At 36.1% G+C, this 10,068-nt stretch overlaps 2 long non-coding RNA genes across 6 annotated transcripts; both read right to left on the minus strand.

The window, feature by feature from the left end:
- Positions 1 to 573: 573 nt before the first annotated feature.
- On the minus strand, positions 574 to 4,847 carry LOC131997737 (uncharacterized). Of its 4 annotated transcripts, XR_009398373.1 has the most exons (8): positions 4,780 to 4,847; positions 3,428 to 4,702; positions 2,889 to 3,327; positions 2,602 to 2,804; positions 1,976 to 2,507; positions 1,292 to 1,881; positions 889 to 1,212; positions 574 to 811 (listed from the first exon to the last, which is right to left on the minus strand). It is a non-coding gene; the product is annotated as an uncharacterized LOC131997737 (long non-coding RNA). The 4 variants fall into 4 exon arrangements; XR_009398375.1 differs by having other exon boundaries at positions 1,976 to 2,108; positions 2,889 to 4,702; XR_009398374.1 differs by having other exon boundaries at positions 1,292 to 1,482; positions 2,889 to 4,702.
- Positions 4,848 to 7,597: 2,750 nt separating this feature from the next.
- On the minus strand, positions 7,598 to 9,065 carry LOC131997738 (uncharacterized). Of its 2 annotated transcripts, XR_009398377.1 has the most exons (4): positions 8,892 to 9,065; positions 8,604 to 8,806; positions 7,984 to 8,516; positions 7,598 to 7,889 (listed from the first exon to the last, which is right to left on the minus strand). It is a non-coding gene; the product is annotated as an uncharacterized LOC131997738 (long non-coding RNA). The 2 variants fall into 2 exon arrangements; XR_009398376.1 differs by having other exon boundaries at positions 7,598 to 8,516.
- Positions 9,066 to 10,068: the final 1,003 nt, after the last annotated feature.

Consider the following 10,068-nt stretch of genomic DNA (forward strand, 5'->3'; position numbering starts at 1 on the left):
TGATGTGATGGTACCATCTTTGCCTAAAGCTCTCTAATTCCAAAAGATCACAGTAAAAATCGCCCAGCGTATTATTTGTATATTCAAAGATAGAAAAACTGTCTAAATCCTCATATAACGTAATATAATATATTGATTTCATTGGGACATCTCCATTGTTATCCAATTCCAACTTATCATCATACGTTTTGGTGGTTTGGTCGCTTTACCCATAGGTCTCGAATTGGCTGCAACAATTATTGACATAATCTTCCGGAAAGTCGAATGCCGATACGTATTTAAACTCTGATTCCATGGAGGAATTATCATGTCCAACACTGTTGCTTTGGACTTCCAAGTGTTGGTTGTATGTTCTGCTCTCTAATTCCAGCAGATCATTAGGAAAATGCAAATTGTACTCCGATTCCAAGCAATCATCATCTGCATTGCTGGTGGTTCGTTCACATGTTCGAAAGGTCTCGAATTGGGAGCAAGAATTGTTAGCATAATCTTCAGAAATATCAATTGCTGATTCATATTCATATTTGGAATCGTACTCGGAATTCAAGGGGGAACCATTATGCTCAACGTTGTTGTTTTGCTTATCAACATTTTCTAGTTTCAGTCCGTTGAAATCATTATCCTCGTATGCGATGCGGATTCTTTGTATCTCTTTATAGTGGTTATACAACTTTCTTCGCAAACTTACTATGTGCTTCCAATATTGAGATTGCCAAATTTCCCAGCTATGTTACAAAACTGACTCTTAACTGCATAATGTTCCTGTACGTCAGATGCCTCCTTTCCCAAATATTTTAGAATGACATTTTTACTTTAAATTAACAAAATGTTCGAACGAGATACATATTAGCAAAAATATTCTAATTGAACACATTTTGCAATACTTACCCTCTACGCAACTAGTTCCTCCTAATCCACTGTTACGACAGGTTTTCCCTCGTGTGCTGGGGAATAACTCGAGGGGGAAGGGCCCGTCACAGAAATTTATATTTGCCGAGACTAGAGTAGAGAACACGGAGTTTGTTTGGGATTCCACAATCTGTTTATGTGAATTTGGGCTATAAAGACTTCATTAGGACATTCCTCGTTGCCTTTCTTTGATTTTCGTTTTTGGTTTCTATTTTTGCCGCGGGATGGTCAGGAAAACGTTTTGACGACTCTTTTCCGTGCCGTTCTTGATAGGGCTCATTTGCAGAACAAAAATCTGGAAATCTTTTTTTATAATAATAAGCAAAATAATATTTTAATTTAAAATTTTTTTTCTGATGAAACTATTTTTTGCTAAGCTTACCGTCAATGTTGTTATTTTCACGAATTCCATGTTTCTCAGTTGCTTCAAATTCGGACTTCACGAATTGGATGAATAGATCCATCTTTTATTGCTGGTTTGTTTGGTTTCTTTTTAGATTTCGTTCTGATTATTTTGATTTTCCTTTTTTGAAAAAAATTTTTGTATGCTCCTTGATTTGAAAAGTTTGACAACTGATAGGTAAAACATAGGTAGGTAGGTAAAATCTTTAAAAAAGAAACTTCATTCATAGCTCTTGTCAACACAAAATGCATTGGAAAAAATGCATAACATTAAACATTTCTATTTTGGAAGATCGAATTTCTTTAATTACGAGTGGGTTGTGGGAACTAAAACGAATAACCCCTGGTTCTTCGTCCGTATCGAATCCTAAGCTAAATTCTAAGTCAATGTTATTAGAGGCGTCCACAAAGGCATAGGCTGTTCTATAGCCTTCTAATTGAAAATTGTTCAAACTTGCTGCCAATCTCTGAAATACCTTTTCGGATTGCCAAATTTTCCAGCTATGTTATAAAACTGACTCCCAACTGCATTATATTCCTGTACGTCAGATGCCTCCTATCCCAAATATTCTAGAATGACATTTTTATTTTAAATTAACAAAATGTTCGAGCGAGATACATATTAACAAAAATATTCTAATTGAACACATTTTGCAATACTTACCCTCTACGCAACTAGTTCCTCCTAATCCACCATATTGCCCATTCGTCCCGCAATCAGAATTCGTTCTGATTATTTTGATTTTCCTTTTTTGAAAAAAATTGTGTATGCTTCCTTGATTTGAAAAGTTTGACAACTGATAGGTAAAACATAGGTAGGTAGGTAAAATCTTTAAAATAGAAACTTCATTCATAGCTCTTGTCAACACAAAATACATTGAAAAAATGCATAGCATTAAACATTTTTGTTTTGGAAGATCGAATTTCTTTAATTACGAGTGGGTTGTGGGAACTAAAACGAATAACCCCTGGTTCCTCGTCCGTATCGAATCCTGAGCTAAATTCTAAGTCAATGTTATTAGAGGCGTCCACAAATGCATCGGCTGTTCTATAGCCTTCTAATTGAAAATTGTTCAAACTCTGCTGTCAATCTCTGAAATCCCTTTTCAGATTGCCAAAATTCCCAGCTATGTTACAAAACTGACTCCCAACTGCATTATATTCCTGTACGTCAGATGCCTCCTATCCCAAATATTCTAGAATGACATTTTTATTTTAAATTAACAAAATGTTCGAACGAGATACATATTAACAAAAATATTCTAATTGAACACATTTTGCAATACTTACCCTCTACGCAACTAGTTCCTCCTAATCCACCATATTGCCCATTCGTCCCGCAATCAGAATCAAAGGCTTCATTTAGGACATTCCTCGTTGCCTTTCTTTGATTTTCGTTTTAGGTTTCTATTTTTGCCGCGGGACGGTCAGGAAAACGTTTTGACCACTCTCTTCCGCCCGTTCTTGATAGGGCTCATTTGCAGAACAAACATCTGTAAACGTTTTTATAATAATAAGCAAAATAATGTTTTAATTTTAAATTTTTTTCTGATGAAATTCATTTTTGCTAAACTTACCGTCAATGTTGTTATTTTCACGAATTCCATGTTCCTCGGTTGCTTCAAATTCGGACTCCACGAATTGGTTGAATTGATCCATCTTTTATTGCTGGTTTGTTAGGTTTCTTTTTAGATTTCGTTCTGATTATTTTGATTTTCCTTTTTTGAAAAAATTTGTGTATGCTTCCTTGATTGGAAAAGTTTGACAACAGATAGGTAAACATAGGTAGGTAGGTAAAATCTTTAAAATAGAAACTTCATCCATAACTCTTGTCAACACAAAATACATTGAAAAAATGCATAACATTAAACATTTTTGTTTTGGAAGATCGAATTTCTTTAATTACGAGTGGGTTGTGGGAACTAAAACGAATAACCCCTGGTGAATTTGTGTGAATTTTATTCCAATCCGCTTTTTTCCTGTTTAGCCCAGTGACCACATCTGCGGTATTTTCTTCTGGACTGAAAATAATGTAGCCATGATCAGAGAAGCTGTGGTTATTCAAGTAATATATTTTTCTGCTAATATTCTCTGATACAAAGGTAATTTGTAGTACCTGTTCCTGATAATAAAAATTGGTTCGTTTCCTTCATTACAAATCGTCAGATTGCAATCTATAATACCTATATTCGATAAGCAGTTCACCACTTTCGTTTATATTTGAACTTCCCCATATCTGGTGATGTGCACTGAGGCTCTTTTGTCTTCAAAGTATTGGTACAATCTTCGATGCCCAGAGTTTTCGAATTCCAAAAGGTCAGTGCGAAAATCTTCTGGGGAATAATTTTCGATTTGAGAGAGGGACAGATTTTCCATATTCTCACATGAAATATTTCCGAATTCCGATTCCGGTAACATTGGAACATCTTCATCATAAGCTGATGTGGTTTGGTCACATATACGATATGTCTCGGAAGTAGGAGCAACAATTATTAGCACCATTTGTAGTTATATCGTTTGCTAGTTCGGTTTCGTATTCTACGGAGGAATCAACATATTCAACGCTATTGCTTTCTTCATTGATGTGATGGTACCATCTTTGCCTAAAGCTCTCTAATTCCAAAAGATTACAGTAAAAATCGCCCAGCGTATTATTTGTATATTCAAAGATAGAAAAACTGTCTAAATCCTCATATAACGTAATATAATATATTGATTTCATTGGGACATCTCCATTGTTATCCAATTCCAACTTATCATCATACGTTTTGGTGGTTTGGTCGCTTTACCCATAGGTCTCGAATTGGCTGCAACAATTATTGACATAATCTTCCGGAAAGTCGAATGCCGATACGTATTTAAACTCTGATTCCATGGAGGAATTATCATGTCCAACACTGTTGCTTTGGACTTCCAAGTGTTGGTTGTATGTTCTGCTCTCTAATTCCAGCAGATCATTAGGAAAATGCAAATTGTACTCCGATTCCAAGCAATCATCATCTGCATTGCTGGTGGTTCGTTCACATGTTCGAAAGGTCTCGAATTGGGAGCAAGAATTGTTAGCATAATCTTCAGAAATATCAATTGCTGATTCATATTCATATTTGGAATCGTACTCGGAATTCAAGGGGGAACCATCATGCTCAACGTTGTTGTTTTGCTTATCAACATTTTCTAGTTTCAGTCCGTTGAAATCATTATCCTCGTATGCGATGCGGATTCTTTGTATCTCTTTATAGTGGTTATACAACTTTCTTCGCAAACTTACTATGTGCTTCCAATATTGAGATTGCCAAATTTCCCAGCTATGTTACAAAACTGACTCTTAACTGCATAATGTTCCTGTACGTCAGATGCCTCCTTTCCCAAATATTTTAGAATGACATTTTTACTTTAAATTAACAAAATGTTCGAACGAGATACATATTAGCAAAAATATTCTAATGGAACACATTTTGCAATACTTACCCTCTACGCAACTAGTTCCTCCTAATCCACTGTTACGACAGGTTTTCCCTCGTGTGCTGGGGAATAACTGGAGGGGGAAGGGCCCGTCACAGAAATTTATATTTGCCGAGACTAGAGTAGAGAACACGGAGTTTGTTTGGGATTCCACAATCTGTTTATGTGAATTTGGGCTATAAAGACTTCATTAGGACATTCCTCGTTGCCTTTCTTTGATTTTCGTTTTTGGTTTCTATTTTTGCCGCGGGATGGTCAGGAAAACGTTTTGACGACTCTTTTCCGTGCCGTTCTTGATAGGGCTCATTTGCAGAACAAAAATCTGGAAATCTTTTTTTATAATAATAAGCAAAATAATATTTTAATTTAAAATTTTTTTTCTGATGAAACTATTTTTTGCTAAGCTTACCGTCAATGTTGTTATTTTCACGAATTCCATGTTTCTCAGTTGCTTCAAATTCGGACTTCACGAATTGGATGAATAGATCCATCTTTTATTGCTGGTTTGTTTGGTTTCTTTTTAGATTTCGTTCTGATTATTTTGATTTTCCTTTTTGGAAAAAAATTTTTGTATGCTCCTTGATTTGAAAAGTTTGACAACTGATAGGTAAAACATAGGTAGGTAGGTAAAATCTTTAAAAAAGAAACTTCATTCATAGCTCTTGTCAACACAAAATGCATTGGAAAAAATGCATAACATTAACAACAACAACAACAACTGCTAACCCACACAAAAAATTTTCCAGATATTCATTACGCCTATATACACTGGAGAGATGATGACTTGGATAGGGAAATATGTTTGATGGAAGTTAAAAAGGCCTTAGGCAAAGCAAAGCTAAATAAAGCACCAGGAGAAGATCGTGTGCCATACGAATTTTATAAATACGCAACTGATGAATTGCTACAAGAAATAACATGTACTTGCAACGTTATTTTCGAAAAAGGAGAAGTAGACAAGTCGTTCGTTAGAAGCATTATTTACCCAATATTTAAAAAAGGTGACAAAACTCTTCCCAATAACTACCGTGGAATATCATTCATGAATTGCTTACCAAAAGTGATGATGGGTATTGTCAAAGATCGACTGGCTAATTGGTCAGAAAAACATGGAAAAATAAATGAATATCAAGCTGGATTTCGTAAAAATTACTCTACCGTTGATAATTTGTTCAACCTATCCTCAATAATACACTTAAACTGGCACAAAAACAAAAAAACCTATGCTTTCTTCGTAGATTTTAAAGCTGCGTTTGACCGAGTATCTCGAAAAGCCATGATATACAAACTTCATACCATAGGAGTATCAACAAAAGTAGTTAACTTTATTGAAAAAATATATGAAGAAACTAATTTTTCTGTATGGACAGGCCAGGAACTCTCCAGTGATTTTAATACAACCACAGGTGTTAAACAGGGCTGCTTATTATCTCCTCTCCTATTTGCTTTGTACCTCAATGACCTACATGAATACATTGGTGGTGGTACCACAGTGGATGATCAAAATATTCGACTTCTGATGTATGCCGATGATATCGTCATCCTAGCTGACGAAATAGACGTGATGCAGCGTATGATACAAAAACTGGAGGAATATTGCAAAATATGGAACATGGAGGTTAACATGGAGAAATCAAAAATAATGGTATTTCGGAAGGGAGGAAAGCTTTCGAGTAAGGAAAAGTGGCTGTATAATGGAACAGAGATCTCAATTACATCGGAATATTCTTACCTGGGGTTGACATTTACACCTAAACTCTCACTCCGGAAACAAATACAGGAGAGAAACCAATTAGCCAAAAATAGCATCAACACCACTTGGAATTGTTTCTTATCAAAACCTAATGTGTCCATAAAAACAAAATGGAAACTCTTCTTGGCCATTAGTAGGTCTATACAATCATATGGATCACAAATATGGGGGTTTTCTCACTTTGATGAAGTTGACCAACTGACACTATATTTTTTAAAGAAGGTATTAAAAATGCCAAGTTTTACTCCAACGTACATAATGATGTTAGAGACTGGTGTCGAAAACGGGCATATATACACTTTGAACAACCATCTTAACTATATAACGAGAATTTTGTATGATTACAAAGATGATAGGCTACCTAAAATACTAGCCAAAAAAGTGATGAGACACGAAATATTTTGGAAAACGCATATAAATTCTTTAACTCTGCAAAATAGTACAGAAGCTTTCACGCCAAATCTGTCAAAACAATGTTGGTTACAAAACATTCAAAATCTCCTCCAAAACATACGTGCAACAAAAACAAATGATGCACTTTCAAACGCAAATAATACACACCGCTTCTACAGTAAGCTCCAACCTACTTTTGGGGGATTATACTTTGTCGAACCCTTGATGCAGGACGAACTGATGTGGATATTAAAAGCTCGAAGTGGGATGTTTTCATTAAATTCCAACAGGTTCCAAACAAATTCAAATCCAATATGTTCAATGTGTAATACAGTTGAAATAGAAAACATTCAACATTTCCTGGGTCGATGCCCAGCTCTCAAAGAATTCCGATTAATGTTCTTCCAAATGCCCATAATTAATGAATCTGATTTAATAAATATTCTCAATGGAAATGTTATACACTGGAAAAGTTTAGCCAGTTATCTAAAAACTTGTATGTTATATAGAAACCAGTTATTGTCTGAATTTAATATATAAAAGAAAGGAAAAACAAACTCGTAAATCTCTAGTATATACACTATATTTTAATAATGGACAGACGACCGAAGGTCAATGTCAAGAAAATATATACTCAATTTATTCTTTTAGAATGCTAGAATGCATAACATTAAACATTTCTGTTTTGGAAGATCGAATTTCTTTAATTACGAGTGGGTTGTGGGAACTAAAACGAATAACCCCTGGTTCTTCGTCCGTATCGAATCCTAAGCTAAATTCTAAGTCAATGTTATTAGAGGCGTCCACAAAGGCATAGGCTGTTCTATAGCCTTCTAATTGAAAATTGTTCAAACTTGCTGCCAATCTCTGAAATACCTTTTCGGATTGCCAAATTTTCCAGCTATGTTATAAAACTGACTCCCAACTGCATTATATTCCTGTACGTCAGATGCCTCCTATCCCAAATATTCTAGAATGACATTTTTATTTTAAATTAACAAAATGTTCGAGCGAGATACATATTAACAAAAATATTCTAATTGAACACATTTTGCAATACTTACCCTCTACGCAACTAGTTCCTCCTAATCCACCATATTGCCCATTCGTCCCGCAATCAGAATTCGTTCTGATTATTTTGATTTTCCTTTTTTGAAAAAAATTGTGTATGCTTCCTTGATTTGAAAAGTTTGACAACTGATAGGTAAAACATAGGTAGGTAGGTAAAATCTTTAAAATAGAAACTTCATTCATAGCTCTTGTCAACACAAAATGCATTGGAAAAAATGCATAACATTAAACATTTCTGTTTTGGAAGATCGAATTTCTTTAATTACGAGTGGGTTGTGGGAACTAAAACGAATAACCCCTGGTTCTTCGTCCGTATCGAATCCTGAGCTAAATTCTAAGTCAATGTTATTAGAGGCGTCCACAAAGGCATCGGCTGTTCTATAGCCTTCTAATTGAAAATTGTTCAAACTCTGCTGCTAATCTCTGAAATCCCTTTTCAGATTGCCAAAATTCCCAGCTATGTTACAAAACTGACTCCCAACTGCATTATATTCCTGTACGTCAGATGCCTCCTATCCCAAATATTCTAGAATGACATTTTTATTTTAAATTTACAAAAACGAGATACATATTAACAAAAATATTCTAATTGAACACATTTTGCAATACTTACCCTCTACGCAACTAGTTCCTCCTAATCCACCATATTGCCCATTCGTGCCGCAATCAGAATCAAAGACTTCATTAGGACATTCCTCGTTGCCTTTCTTTGATTTTCGTTTTTGGTTTCTATTTTTGCCTCGGGATGGTCAGGAAAACGTTTTAACGACTCTCTTCCGTGCCCTTCTTGATAGGGCTCATTTGCAGAACAAGAATCTGTAAATGTTTTTATAATAATAAGCAAAATAATATTTTAATTTAAAAATTTTTTTCTGATGAAATTCATTTTTGCAAAACTTACCGTCAATGTTGTTATTTTCACGAATTCCATGTTCCTCGGTTGCTTCAAATTCGGACTCCACGAATTGGTTGAATTGATCCATCTTTTATTGCTGGTTTGTTAGGTTTCTTTTTAGATTTCGTTCTGATTATTTTGATTTTCCTTTTTTGAAAAAATTTTTGTATGCTTCCTTGATTTGAAAAGTTTGACAACTGATAGGTAAAACATAGGTAGATAGGTAAAATCTTTAAAATAGAAACTTCAACTGCATTATGTTCCTGTACGTCAGATGCCTCCTTTCCCAAATATTGTAGAATGACGTTTTTATTTTAAAATAACAAAATGTTCGAACGAGATACATATTAGCAAAAATATTTTAATTGAACACATTTTGCAATACTTACCCTCTACGTTCCTCCTAATCCACTGTAACGACAGGTTTCCCCTCGTGTGCTGGGGTATAACTCGCGGGGGAAGGGCCCGTCACAGAAATTTATTTTTGCCGAGACTAGAGTAGAGAACACGGAGTTTGTTTGGTATTCCACAATATGTTTGGGCTATAACAATATTAAGTGTATTAAGGCGAATACTTAACGCTGAGGCCTGGGACGATACTCGGAAATGCGGGCCAAAATGGGTAGTGGTTGATTGATGTCGGTGGAGACCTGGAACAGTCCTCCAATCTCCGAGATGTGTTAGCCCAAAGCTACACCGTGTGGGTGAAGACCTAGGATGGTACTTTCCGAACAAAGACGCTCAGTTCACGGCTGGGCGGCGGTTATTGCCTGTGGTAGGGTACCACTGTGGAAGTCTGGAACGGCACTCACGGGGCGGTTGATGCTGAGTGGTGCAGGCGGACGAAGTGGAAGACCTGGTACAGTACTTCCTACACGGATGCTAGGTGTAGGCTATGTTGAGCTCAACGGCAAGTGGTTTGGTTGCGGGGCAGCCGGAGTCAGCACTTCCAGACGGAACGGTGGCGTTGCCGGGTTCGTCAGGGTTATCCGTCGAGAAAGTCGAGGTCAGGTTCCGTCGGTTGTTGAGTCAGAGTACGAACGGTCGGGAGCTGTCTTGGGTGGTTATGGTGCACGAATACCGGGGCAAAGTGTAACGTAGCTTTTACGGTGCAGTTTCCACGAAAATTCGCTGTTTACGGGGCTCAAACGGCAAAGTTTAACAAAGTATCTACGTTGCAGTG

Source organism: Stomoxys calcitrans, chromosome 5 (genome assembly GCF_963082655.1).
Source record: "Stomoxys calcitrans chromosome 5, idStoCalc2.1, whole genome shotgun sequence".
In the NCBI taxonomy this organism is placed as follows: Eukaryota; Metazoa; Arthropoda; class Insecta; order Diptera; family Muscidae; genus Stomoxys; species Stomoxys calcitrans.